The following is a 14,137-nucleotide window of genomic DNA, read 5'->3' as shown; positions in this document are numbered from 1 at the left end:
TTGAACACCCCCCCCTTCTAACTCGGCTCCTGGGCCACGTAGCGATACGCGGAAGGCGGCGTTCGAAAAAGCGTCAAAAATAATGACGAAATCACTTCGGTCAATTTTTTGGTCAGGTCAAAGGTCAGGTCACCAGAGGTCATTGAAGGCAAAATTTCGCCGATTTCCGGGTCGAATGTCGAAAATTTCCAAGAAGCCAACGCATAACTCGGGAACCAATAGAGCTACAGCGCCGCGGAAAAGCGCATTCGATAGCCCTATTAACGCCCTTTCTGAGTAATTCTCTCAGATTTGACCTAACGTCAACGGTTTTGCCTGCAGGGGGCAAAAACTGCAAAAATAGCCGATTTTTTCGTAAACAGTTTTTCTGCAATAACTTTTGACCCAAGCCTTGTACGAGCTTACTTTTACCGGCATCGTGTTCCTCTCGTCAAGACGCATCGAATGAACTATAACTTGACCTTGAAAGGTCAACTTGAAAATTTGACCTCAGGTCAAGGTCATGACCTGACCGGAAAGGGTCATGTTGCATATCAGTCGATCCGTATCGTCGAGCTGAACACATCTAAGGCGTTTTCATCGCTCTAGTATGCCTCTATCAAAAGTTTTTTGAGAAAAACTGTTAGAATACCATTCGTGACCTAAGATGACCTCAGGGCATAAACAGGGGTCACGGACACCATTTTCATGTTCAGTGTGTCTAAACCACTTGTAATTCGGTGTTTGGGAGTGTTTATAATGTCTTTCGTCCAAAAGAGGCGCATTTCAATTTTCTCCCATTGACTTATAATGGGGAGGTCGCAAAATTGACCTGACCTTAGGTCATCGATATCAAAATTCTGAGATATACATTTTGTACATGCTATTGCTCTTAGCAATCGCTGAAAGTTTCAAAGCGATCGGTCACTCGGTGTAGCTATGACAGACATTGAAACTTTTTATGAGGTGAGGTCACTTCAAGTGACCTGGTGACCTGACCTTGAATGACCTTGGTCTGAAATTTTCACAACATGTGTAGAATTGATGTATGATAAGGTGTACCAAAAACGGCGGCGCTCCGCGCCGCCGTTTTTGAGATATTCGCGAAAAACCACAAGGGGGGTGTTCAAACACCCCCCCCAGCAGGGCGCGGGTTAACACTCGCCCTGGCAGGGCATTTTTCATAACACGGCCTGGCAGGGGGGAGGGGGTCGATGCGACCCCCCCTTGCGATTGGCTCCTATGGCACATAGAAACACCAAATTCGGTAGGTAGGTGGGCCCCCTGGAGTTCTCGCCCCTGTGCAAATTTGGTTGCTCTAGGTCAATATTTAGGGGGGTTTTGGGGGTATGAATGTAAAAATTTCGCTAAAAACAGGTCAAAAGTTTTTCGCTTATAACTTTTGATCTAATTAAGATAAAGCAAAAAAAAGCACCAGTGAACTCAGCACGTCAAGGCGCGTCGAATGATATACTTTTTAGCTTGCTGAAGTTTACTTAAAGTTTTTTTCTTAAATTTTAAGTAATCTTAAATTAATAAATTAAGTTAAAGTTAACCAAATTGCATCATTTCGCATACCATTCGATTCGGCTGATCACCAGGAACACAATGGTACCATTTTTTAAGCTCTAGCGTCATTATGTGCCAGTTTATTGGCAAAAACGTCATTTGACCTCAGTTGACCTCAATTGACCTGACCCATGGATAAGTACACCAAACAAAGAAGCACCAAGTGACCTGCTGTTGAGTACTGTGGTTTCAAAGCACAAAAGTGATAGAACGAAGCGAACATCTCCAGTATTTTCCGAATTTAGTATTTTCCCATAGGCTTAACATTACGACGTAATGACCTCTAACTGACCTCAGGTCAGTGACCTCAAAAAACCCGAAATATATGTTATACAACTCGGTGAACTTAGCACATCCTGAAAGTTTGAAGGAAATCAGTGCAAAACTGTGATTTGGACAGGTGCAAAAAGAAAATTGAAATTTGACCATGACCTTGTACCGGTTTTTCTGACCTGGTGACCTGACCTAAGGTCACTTGGACCTGAAATTTGCTGGTCATATGTAAAAATGTTGCCCCATAGGCTGTGCCAAATTTAGCGGCGCTGTGCACCGCCGTTTTATCTTCGAAAAACCCTAGGGGGGGGTCGCATCGACCCCCCCTGCCAGGGCGAGGGTTAAACGTTATTTTGAAACACCAACGCATAACTCGGGGATGAAAACAGGTGCACCACCGCAGATAAGCGCAATCGATAGCCCTTTTACCCGACGGCCGCTGGGCCTCCGTGCTACCCGACGGCCGCTGGGGGCGGCAGTTGCCCCCTTTACTTCTCCGACGATATTTTTGCAATGGGGAAAGATAGAGAAACCGGAAACTTGGCACACATACCTATGTATTTATTAACCCTCGCCGGCACAGGGGGGGGGTGATGCAACCCCCCCCCTAAGGTTTTTCACGAATAACTCGCGTAAAAAGCGGCCGATCGCGGTGAAACTTTCAGTACCCTCGCATTGATCAATTTTACACCTACCCTTAAAATTTCATGACCCTGACCCAAATGACCTTTGACCTGTGACCTCTTTTTCTGTGATTTTTCTGAAAAAAAAAATCAGGATAAAAATACGTTCGTCGTTTCGTAGGCCAGGTCAAAGGTCAGGTCACATGTGGTCATCAAAAGTTAAATGTTGCCTATTTAACCCTCGCCCGCACATGGGGGGGCTGCCACCCCCCAGGTAGTCTTTCTGCTCTGCACTCAACAATTGTAGAGCTAGAAGCCTGATTTTTCGTATAGCTGCTCCTCTACCCTTTTTGATGTCCGCTGAAAATTTCAAGTTTCTGTAATTTTTGGTTTCGGAGATATGACCTTGTTTTTCAGGTCATGTCATGACCCAAATGGCCAATTCTCAACATCTTGCGTTTGCCATGGGCCTTGTGAGCTTTTGACACCTTGATTTTGGCCTTTTTTGCCAGTCTTACCTCCCACCTATCATGAAACATGTTGTTCGACGATGTACAGGCGTCAAGGTCAGGGTCAAGGTCAACCTAGGTCATCTAAGATAATTGCGTTTCAGGCAAGCTGAATTTATTTTTTGTGAAGTTTTTTACTGCATTTTTGGTAAAAGCTTCTCAGATCATGATTTCATGTAATATGAACACAAAAACAATCGGTGCACACATCAGTATACAGTATACACACAGACACACACAGGCATACAAACACATATAATTGACCTTGACCTAACTTGACCTGAGATGACCTCAGCAGCAAAAACCTGGTCGGGTAGTGTGACAAAGAGGTTCTAGCTGGCTTGGCACCAGAAAACAGCATCGTCATCGGTATATGATAAGCAGCGCACTTGATATCCAACGGTGACCCAAAACAGCAACATTGTTTAGTTTGACCTGACCTGGAAGGTCAATGACTGACCTGAGAAGGTAAAACTTGGTATCATTGGATTCGTCTCTTCCCAAAGAATCTTTTTGGTTTTACCGCGAAGCTCTATCTCCAACAGGAACGAAATGGCGCGGGGAGGGGGGGGGGGGTGGCAACCACCACCCCCCAATGTGCGTTCTAGGATGGGAAAATGGCATGTGCGGGCGAGGGTTAACACTCGCCCTGGCAGGGCATTTTTCATAACACGGCCTGGCAGGGGGGGAGGGGGTCGATGCGACCCCCCCTTGCGATTGGCTCCTATGGCACATAGAAACACCAAATTCGGTAGGTAGGTGGGCCCCCTGGAGTTCTCGCCCCTGTGCAAATTTGGTTGCTCTAGGTCAATATTTAGGGGGGTTTTGGGGGTATGAATGTAAAAATTTTGCTAAAAACAGGTCAAAAGTTTTTCGCTTATAACTTTTGATCTAATTAAGATAAAGCAAAAAAAAAGCACCAGTGAACTCAGCACGTCAAGGCGCGTCGAATGATATACTTTTTAGCTTGCTGAAGTTTACTTAAAGTTTTTTTCTTAAATTTTAAGTAATCTTAAATTAATAAATTAAGTTAAAGTTAACCAAATTGCATCATATCGCATATCATTCGATTCGGCTGATCACCAGGAACACAATGGTACCATTTTTTAAGCTCTAGCGTCATTATGTGCCAGTTTATTGGCAAAAACGTCATTTGACCTCAGTTGACCTCAATTGACCTGACCCATGGATAAGTACAACAAACAAAGAAGCACCAAGTGACCTGCTGTTGAGTACTGTGGTTTCAAAGCACAAAAGTGATAGAACGAAGCGAATATCTCCAGTATTTTCCGAATTTAGTATTTTCCCATAGGCTTAACATTACGACGTAATGACCTCTAACTGACCTCAGGTCAGTGACCTCAAAAAACCCGAAATATATGTTATACAACTCGGTGAACTTAGCACATCCTGAAAGTTTGAAGGAAATCAGTGCAAAACTGTGATTTGGACAGGTGCAAAAAGAAAATTGAAATTTGACCATGACCTTGTACCGGTTTTTCTGACCTGGTGACCTGACCTAAGGTCACTTGGACCTGAAATTTGCTGGTCATATGTAAAAATGTTGCCCCATAGGCTGTGCCAAATTTAGCGGCGCTGTGCACCGCCGTTTTATCTTCGAAAAACCCTAGGGGGGGGGGGGTCGCATCGACCCCCCCTGCCAGGGCGAGGGTTAAACGTTATTTTGAAACACCAACGCATAACTCGGGGATGAAAACAGGTGCACCACCGCAGATAAGCGCAATCGATAGCCCTTTTACCCGACGGCCGCTGGGCCTCCGTGCTACCCGACGGCCGCTGGGGGCGGCAGTTGCCCCTTTACTTCTCCGACGATATTTTTGCAATGGGGAAAGATAGAGAAACCGGAAACTTGGCACACATACCTATGTATTTATTAACCCTCGCCGGCACAGGGGGGGGTGATGCAACCCCCCCTAAGGTTTTTCACGAATAACTCGCGTAAAAAGCGGCCGATCGCGGTGAAACTTTCAGTACCCTCGCATTGATCAATTTTACACTTACCCTTAAAATTTCATGACCCTGACCCCAATGACCTTTGACCTGTGACCTCTTTTCTGTGACCATGTTTGGCCGAAATCGCGGTTCGGCGCATGTCGGCTCGCATTAGCCGCGCGTTTGCAAGCTTTTCGTGGTTTCAAACGTTCAAACATGTGATTTGATGTTGCTCCCATGCATTAGGGTGGGTGTCAAGGTCACCTGAAGGTCAGGTCAGGTCATTGACCTTTGGTGACCTCGAGTGACCTCGGTTCACTTTTTCGAGTTTTACATGTTTCTAGGCTAGTTTTTGGAGCTGAATTCGAATTTAGCAACCATTTGAACATTTACGAAGTAGTTTTGGTGCCTTCGTAACATGTTACGAAGCTGTCCGAGGCGGTTGACACGTATTACGAATACCCGTCACAACCCCTACCGGTTGACCTGACCTGACCTGACCCGACCTGGTCTAAATGCTTAACCCTCGCACCGACGGGGGGGGGCGGATATCCGCCCCCCCCTGAGGTTTTTCGCGAATAGCGGGAAAACCGCGGCGCGTAGCGCCGCGAAATTTGGTATGACTATAACCTCATCAATTTTACACATGGTGTGCAAGTTTGAACCTCCTACTTTTTAAGGTCAGGTCACCAGGTCACTTTGAATGACCCAACCTCAAGTCACTTTTTTGCAACTTTGTCACCGTGCCAGAGCTACAGTAGATGTCGGAGGCCTTTGAAAGTCGCAGGATATTATAAGGCCATTAGTAGCTACAATTTGCATATCTCGGAATTTTGATATCGGTGACCTAAGGTCAGGTCAATTTCGCGACCTCCCCATTATAAGTCAATGGGGGAAAAATCAACTCCCTGTTTTTACCACTAAAACGGGTCGGAATGGCCCCATATACCATACATGACTTCATATACGATCAACCTTCACTACCTTGAGGTCTGTTTTGCTGTTGGGCAGCTGTGAGGTCATGTGACGTCATCAAAGGTCACCAAAGGTTTTTGGCCAATAACTCCGTACAGGAACAAGATACAGACGCGTGGATGGTCTCATTGTGTTCAGCTCGTCAAGACGCATCGAATGATATACATGATGACCTCGAGGTCACGTGACCTGAGGTCAACCTTTGACCTTGACCTTTCGAGGTCAACATATATATCATTCGATGCGGATTGACGAGAGGATCACGATGATGCCCTTAGTTTGTTCCTATCTTGACTAATTCGAAAGTTATTCGAGAAAAACTCTCTCCATATCTAGCGCCGCCATTTTGACTTTTTCGACCCCTGTGACGTCATCTTTGACCTGACCTGAAAATGACCTTTGTAAAAATTGTAGATCTTGGCCGTGCGTATCCGATGCCGTTTACCGCTTGTCGCTATCTTGCTTCGTTCTCGAGATCTCAGGGGGGGCGGTCATCCGCCCCCCCCCCCCCGTCGGTGCGAAGTTGGCGCAGACCCCCGTCGGTGCGCGGGTTAAAGACATCATCTGTGATCAAAACTAACACGATATTCGTGATCAGCACCCCGGAAAACCACATAGCAGCCACTCTTTACGACTTTCTAACATGGCCCGATTTTCCCGGTTTTCGGGTCATTGACCTGACCTGGAAGGTTACCCGATGACCTAGGACCTTAACCCGCGCACCGACGGGGGGGCGGATATCCGCGCCCCCTGAGGTTTTTCGCGGATAGCGGGAAAACCGCGGCGCGTAGCGCCGCGAAATTTGGTATGACTATTCTCTCATCAATTTTACACATGATGTGCAAGTTTGAACCTCCTAACTTTTAAGGTCAGGTCACCAGGTCACTTTGAATGACCCAACCTCAAGTCACTTTTTTGCAACTTTGTCACCGTGCCAGAGCTACAGTAGATGTCGGAGGCCTTTGAAAGTCGCAGGATGTTATTAGGTCATTAGTAGCTACAATTTGTATATCTCGGAATTTTGATGTCGGTGACCTAAGGTCAGGTCAATTTCGCGACCTCCCCATTATAAGTCAATGGGGGAAAATCAACTCCCTGTTTTTACCACTAAAACGGGTCGGAATGGCCCCATATACCATACATGACTTCACATACGATCAACCTTTCCTACCTTGAGGTCTGTTTTGCTGTTGGGCAGCTGTAAGGTCATGTGACGTCATCAAAGGTCACCAAAGGTTTTTTGCCAATAACTCCTTACAGGAACAAGATACAGCCGCGCGGATGGTCTCATTGTGTTCAGCTCGTCAAGACGCATCGAATGATATACATGATGACCTCGAGGTCACGTGACCTGAGGTCAACCTTTGACCTTGACCTTTCGAGGTCAACATATATATCATTCGATGCGGATTGACGAGAGGATCACGATGATGCCCTTAGTTTGTTCCTATCTTGACTACTTCGAAAGTTATTCGAGAAAAACCCTCTCCATATCTAGCGCCGCCATTTTGACTTTTTCGACCCCTGTGACGTCATCTTTGACCTGACCTGAAAATGACCTTAGTAAAAATTGTAGACCTTGTCCGTGCGTACCCGATGCCGTTTACCGCTTGTCGCTATCTTGCTTCGTTCTCGAGATCTCAGGGGGGGGCGGTCATCCGCCCCCCCCCCGTCGGTACTAAGTTGGCGCAGACCCCCGTCGGTGCGCGGGTTAAAATTGGGTATCATCATCGGCTTCCTCTCGTGACGGGCAACACGCTCGTTTTTTCCGCGAAGCTCTAGCTCGATCAGGGGCCAAACGCGAGGGGGGGTCGTACCAACCCCCCCCCCCTTGTGCCGTCGAAGGACTCAAAATGGCCTGTGCCGGCGAGGGTTAACCCTCGCCCCGTTGGGGGGGGCATTTTGGCCCGCCCTGTGGTTTTTCCTGAATAGCAAGAAAACGGCGGCGCGCAGCGCCGCCAAATTTTCAGTACCTTCCCGGGTATCAATTTGACACCTTCACACAAAATTTCAAGTCTTAGGTCACCTTAGGTCAGGAGTTATTGAGGTCAAACTGAGGTCATGTTCGAGCAAAAATGAGCAAAAAACATGCAATCTTGAAACGCTCACCAAATCTGCAGTTATCAAGCAATTTCAAAATTCTTTATATGGTCTAGTAGACAAAAAGCGGCGCTACAAAACTGCTATCTCGGATTTTCAAAATGTTTGGTTTTTGACCCAAAAAAATCAAAAAGTTGATTTTCTTTTTGAAAAACTTACAAAAAATCCAAAAAATTCCGAATTTCGAAAAAACGGAATAAATGTGATAGTCCCAGCGCTCTTTTATATACATACCAAATTTCAGATCGATATCTCGTTTTTTGGCCAAGTTATAGCGAAAAAACTGTTCAAAAATGATTACGTCAAATTTTTGAACTCAATTTTTAGCGACTCTAGACCACGTACGGCAAAACAAAGACCACCATTGAACTCCCCATGACGAGCTGCATCGATTCTATACCCATTTTATGCAAAAATATCAATTTTGAAATTTGACCTAATTTGACCTGACCTTGACCTGACCTTGACCTGACCTTGACCAAAACGTGACCTAAGCTGGCCCCAAAGGCTGCCTGACCCACATAATCGCATTTGTCATGTAAAATGGACCATAAAACATGTATCACACGACACTTTCATATTGTGACCCCCCCGTGACCTGACCTCTGTGACCTGACCTGGTATCAGTGACCTCAAATAGCAAACTATGTGTTTGAAGAACATTTCCCCATCGATGATTTTCAATGAAATGCATTTTACTCGATTTTACAACGCATTTCTTGAAATGCCTGTAAACGGTGAGAATTGGACCTTTGACCTGACCTGTGACGTCTTCGGTTTGACCTAGGTCAATAAAATTGGGTCACAAGGTAGTTCCTCGTTGGGGCTATCCAACGCCGTTTACCGCTTGTCGCTATGTTGCGTGGTTCTCGAGATCTAAGGGGGGGCCAAAATGCCCCCCCCCAACCGGGCGCGTTGCTCGGCAGAGCCCAACGGGGCGCGGGTTAATCGCAAGCCGAGGTTGTGTCCAAATTTGGTGTTGATTTCATTAGCAATGACGATACAGTGACGTCAGGAGTCAAATTATAGATAGGCGTTTCTTAGTTTCCTCACGATATATCCAACATATGATATCAATTTATGTGTAGAACGATTGATCACTCGTCAGGAACCAGTTGATAGTGTACCAATATGTGTCAGGATGACAGCAGATGCTGTTTAGTTCATGTACTGTTGCGTTTCACGCTCAGCGACATCAGGAATGCTCCATATAGAAGGGCGACAGCAGTTTATGACGCCAGCACTGCGACGTCATCCTGAGTGCAAAAAACACTAAATTGTCATCAAATATCTGAATCTGAATAATAGGTACCTTAACCCTCGCGGGCCCGGGGGGGGGGCGTTTTTCGCCCCCCCTGGCGAATATTTGCGATAGCTCCCGAACGCTTAGGGATAGGAAAGCGAAACTTTCAGTACCTTTTTTCCCATCAATTTGACATCTTCTGAAGTAAAAAATTTGGACCTAGCCCCATTGATGACGTCACAAGGTCCATTTTTCTAGACCCCTGCACGGCAAATTTCGGCGTCACAGACGCAAACTTCAAATAGCTGCTAAAAATAGAGTTTTAGAGATAAAGACAAATTACGAGCACGGTTGTGTAGCGTTTGACCTAGAGAAAAATAGAAAAATAGTTTTGGTGACCTGAGGTCAGAGGTCAGGTCAACGACCCCGAAATGTGGTTTTAGTTTTTCGCAAATAACTTCGACAAAAACGGTCCTAGAGCTACGGCAGTGGTACCATCGCATTCGCCTTGTCAAGCCGCGTCGAATGATGTATATTTTGTTCGGAAAAGGTCAAGTTTTATGTTGACCTCATGTGACCTCGAATGACCTCTGGTTGACCTTGACACATGAGAGGTCATTTATGATGGATGTTTACCCGCTGATCACGAATCTGGCATCTATTTTCCTCTAAGCCTTCATTTAGAGCTTCTGGACGGCAAAATTGTCTTATTTATTATTACTAACTTGAATAAGTGAAATAGCCTCTAGCAGGGATACTCTTCTGTGACCTTGACCTTTGAGCAGCCTTGTATCGTAGGATGAACCACAAATAGGGAACTGATAAGCCTCAAAACATTTCAAAACATCTTGGAAGCTAGCACGCAAGATGTGCGAAAAAGTGCCAAGTTTGAGGTCAATTTTTAGCGTGACCTTGACCTTGACCTTTAATTTTAAGCACATTTTCGGAATCCTCAGATTCTCTTCTTTCGTTTGACACCCAATTTTGCCGGTTTGATGCAGCCTGCCGTCCTCTAGAAGGCTTACTTTGAGATCACTACACATGTGCCGGTTTTTGCCTTTGACCTTGACCTCTGACCTTGAAAATTGACCTGAGGTCAAAAGTTTTAGGTGCTTTAGAATCGTCTCGTAAGGACCTTTCGTTTGGTATCGCTTTTGTTTCCGTAGCTCCCTTATTTACGGAGTTAGACAGGGGGGGCGAAAAACGCCCCCCCCCCCGGGCTGCGGTGGTTGGGATTACCCCCCGGGCCCGGCCGGGTTAACCCTCGCCCTGGCAGGGGGGGTCGATGCGACCCCCCCTAAGGTTTTTCGAAGATAGCGTAAAAACGGCGGCGCGCAGCGCCGCCAAATTTGGCACAGCCTATGGGGCAACCTTTTTACATATGACCTGAAAATTTCAGGTCCGGGTGACCTTGGGTCAGGTCACCATGTCAGAAAAACCGGTACAAGGTCATGGTCAAATTTCAATTTTCTTTTTGCACCTGTCCAACTCACAGTTTTGCACTGATTTCCTTCAAACTTTCAGGATGTGCTAAGTTCACCGAGTTGTATAACATATAGTTCGGGTTTTTTGAGGTCACTGACCTGAGGTCAGTTAGAGGTCATTACGTCGTAATGTTAAGCCTATGGGAAAATACTAAATTCGGAAAATACTGGAGATATCCGCTTCGTTCTATCACTTTTGTGCTTTGAAACCACAGTACTTAACAGCAGGTCACTTGGTGCTTCTTTGTTTGGTGTACTTATCCATGGGTCAGGTCAAATGAGGTCAACTGAGGTCAAATGACATTTTTGCCAATAACTTGGCACATAATGACGCTAGAGCTTAAAAAATGGTATCATTGTGTTCCTGGTGATCAGCCGAATCGAATGATATGCGACATGATGCAATTTGGTTAACTTTAACTTAATTTATTAATTTAAGTTTACTTAAAATTTAAGAAAAACTTTAAGTACACTTCAGCAAGCTAAAAAGTATATCATTCGACGCGCCTTGACGTGCTGAGTTCACTGGTGCTTTTGTTTTTGCTCTATCTTAATTAGATCAAAAGTTATAAGCGAAAAACTTTTGACCTGTTTTTAGCGAAATTTTTTTCATTTATACCCCCCAAAACCCCCCTAAATATTGACCTAGAGCAACCAAATTTGCACAGGGGCGAGAACTCCAGGGGGCCCACCTACCTACCAAATTTGGTGTTTCTAGGTGCCATAGGAGCCAATCGCGAGGGGGGGGGTCGCATCGACCCCCCCCCCTGCCAGGCCGTGTTATGAAAAATGCCCTGCCAGGGCGAGGGTTAAGTCTATACAGACGGCAGACCTAGACCTAGGTGTATTCAGACATCTTGAATAAATCTGAGTACACCTTAGGTGTTTGTATCGCTCTTCCATATCTATTAAGAGTTATTGCCAAATAACTGCTGGGGACCTTTCAGGGCCTGGGATGACCTCGGGGACATAATAAGGGGTGACAGACCTGCAAATTGTCTATTCAGTATGTCAAGTGTACATACGTGTATCCCGATGTTTGAGAGTGTCTAGAATGGCGTTCGTCCAAAAGTGACGCCATTGAATTATTAGGTATTTTTCTGCAATTGACTGATAATGGAGAGTTTGTGAAATTGACCCGACCGTTAATCACCGATACCGAAATTCCGATATGTAAATTTGTATAGATACTGCTACTCTTGCCAATAGCTGACAGTTTTAAAGCGATCGATCGATGAAGCCATGACGAGCTCTCTAACTTTGTACGGCCGTAGAAAGCTCCATCACAGCTTTTTTCTGAGGTGAGGCCACTTAGCGTGACCTGATGACCTGGCCTTAGGCGACTTGGGTCTGGAATTCTCCACAACTTGGGCGGAAAAGATGCATGAATTGGTGTACAAAAAAAGCGTTGCTCTGCGCCGTCATTTTTTATATATCTGCTAAAAATCGCAGGGAGATGGGTTGCCAAAACCCCCGGGCCAGAGCGGCTGAGGATCATTTCTCGATCTCGTCTCCCAATCCGTCACCAGTGTCATCCCGTCTCCCAATCCGTCACCAGTCGTCATCCCGTCTCCCAATCCACCATCAGTCGTCATCTCGTCTCCCAATCAACCGCCAGTCGTCATCTCGTCTCCCAATCTGTTATCAGTGTCATCCCGTCTCCCAATCCACTACCAGTCGTCATCTTGTCTCTCAATCCACCACCAGTGTCATCTCGTCTCCCAATCCACCACCAGTGTCATCTCGTCTCCCAATCCACCACCAGTGTCATCTCGTCTCCCAATCCACCACCAGTGTCATCTCGTCTCCCAATCCACCACCAGTGTCATCTCGTCTCCCAATCCACCACCAGTGTCATCTCGTCTCCCAATCCACCACCAGTGTCATCTCGTCTCCCAATCCACCACCAGTCGTCATTTCGTCTTCCAATCCACCACCAGTGTCACCGCCAGCAGCAACGGATGAACGGCAGTCAACGAGAAGAACTGACCGATAGAAGAGAGAGAGAGAGAGAGAGAGAGAGAGAGAGAGAGAGAGAGAGAGAGAGAGAGAGAGAGAGAGAGAGAGAGACAGAGAGAGAGAGAGAGAGAGAGAGAGAGAGAGAGAGACGAGAGAGAGAGAGAGGAGAGAGAGAGAGAGAGAGAGAGAGAGAGAGAGAGAGAGAGAGAGAGAGAGAGAGACAGAGAGAGAGAGAGAGACAGAGAGAGAGAGAGAGAGAGAGAGAGAGAGAGAGAGAGAGAGAGAGAGAGAGAGAGAGAGAGAGAGAGAGAGAGAGAGAGAGAGAGAGAGACTCTCCTCGGGTCATGACCGGGGTCAGAGGTCACCAGTAAGGTCGGCCCCGTGACCGCCAGTGCACCGTGCCTGCAGCCCCCCCCCCCCCAATCCTACCCCAGACGCCAGTCGAGATCACGCGACACAGGACAGAGTACAACAGCCACACCTTGTTCGGATTAGCGATGACGGGCTGGTCATCACGATGCATTAGCTATATCGGTACCGGGCCACATATTTCAGTGATAAATTGTCCCTTGGAGAGCTGCTTGCGCCATGTAATGTTTGAACGACGCCGCGTTATCGAGCCCGCCTCGGCTGTGTCATTTGCAGTGTCAACAGCACTGAAGAGCTCCCGGTGCGTCGCCACTCTGAAAAGCGGCGGGGAATGCGGCTCCCTGCAATCGGCGGCGCACCTATCGGCTCCGGCGGTTCTCGGCTATCGTCTGAGGGGCTCCTCCGACGGCCGGCACTAGCCGGAAGTGGTGTCTCAGGTCAAACTCGGGTCACACCTGTGTGACCTCTGGTGTTCCGGAACAGTCACAATTGTGACCCCGGGCGGTCCACACGGCCTGTGTGAAGAGTGGAACAGTGGAACAGTGACCTGACGTGAATGAACCGCTGTATGACGTCATATCGTACGGTGACGTCATAGTTAGGGATCTGGTCATTCCGGCTACATTCTCTGGGGCATGTATGTTGGTGTAACGTGTCGACGACTGCTCTCTCTCTCCCTCTCTCTCTCTCTCTCTCTCTCTCTCTCTCTCTCCCTCTCTCTCTCTCACTCTCTCACAAAATCACACATCCTCTCCAAATGTATTCCCTCCTCGTTCCATCTCGGTAAAACAAACCCCCTAAATCATCACATATGACGTCTGTACAGTCCCGGTCTGTAGTTCACAGACAATGGGCGGATATTCAACACTAAAACACGGACACCACTCAGCGTGGTACCCAGCTATCACGTGACGTTGGTCTCCCTCCCTCTCTCTCTCTCTCTCTCTCTCTCTCTCTCTCTCTCTCTCTCTCTCTCTCTCTCTCTCTCTACAAAATCACACATCCTCTCCAAATGTATTCCCTCCTCGTTCCATCTCGGTAAAATAAACCCCCTAGATCACCACATACGACGTCTGTACAGTCCCGGTCTGTAGTTCACAG

This window comes from Amphibalanus amphitrite, unplaced genomic scaffold (genome assembly GCF_019059575.1).
Source record: "Amphibalanus amphitrite isolate SeventyFive unplaced genomic scaffold, NRLGWU_Aamphi_draft 000157F_arrow, whole genome shotgun sequence".
Taxonomy (NCBI): Eukaryota; Metazoa; Arthropoda; class Thecostraca; order Balanomorpha; family Balanidae; genus Amphibalanus; species Amphibalanus amphitrite.
The sequence above is the reverse complement of the archived record's forward strand: the minus strand, read 5'-3'. Positions refer to the sequence as shown.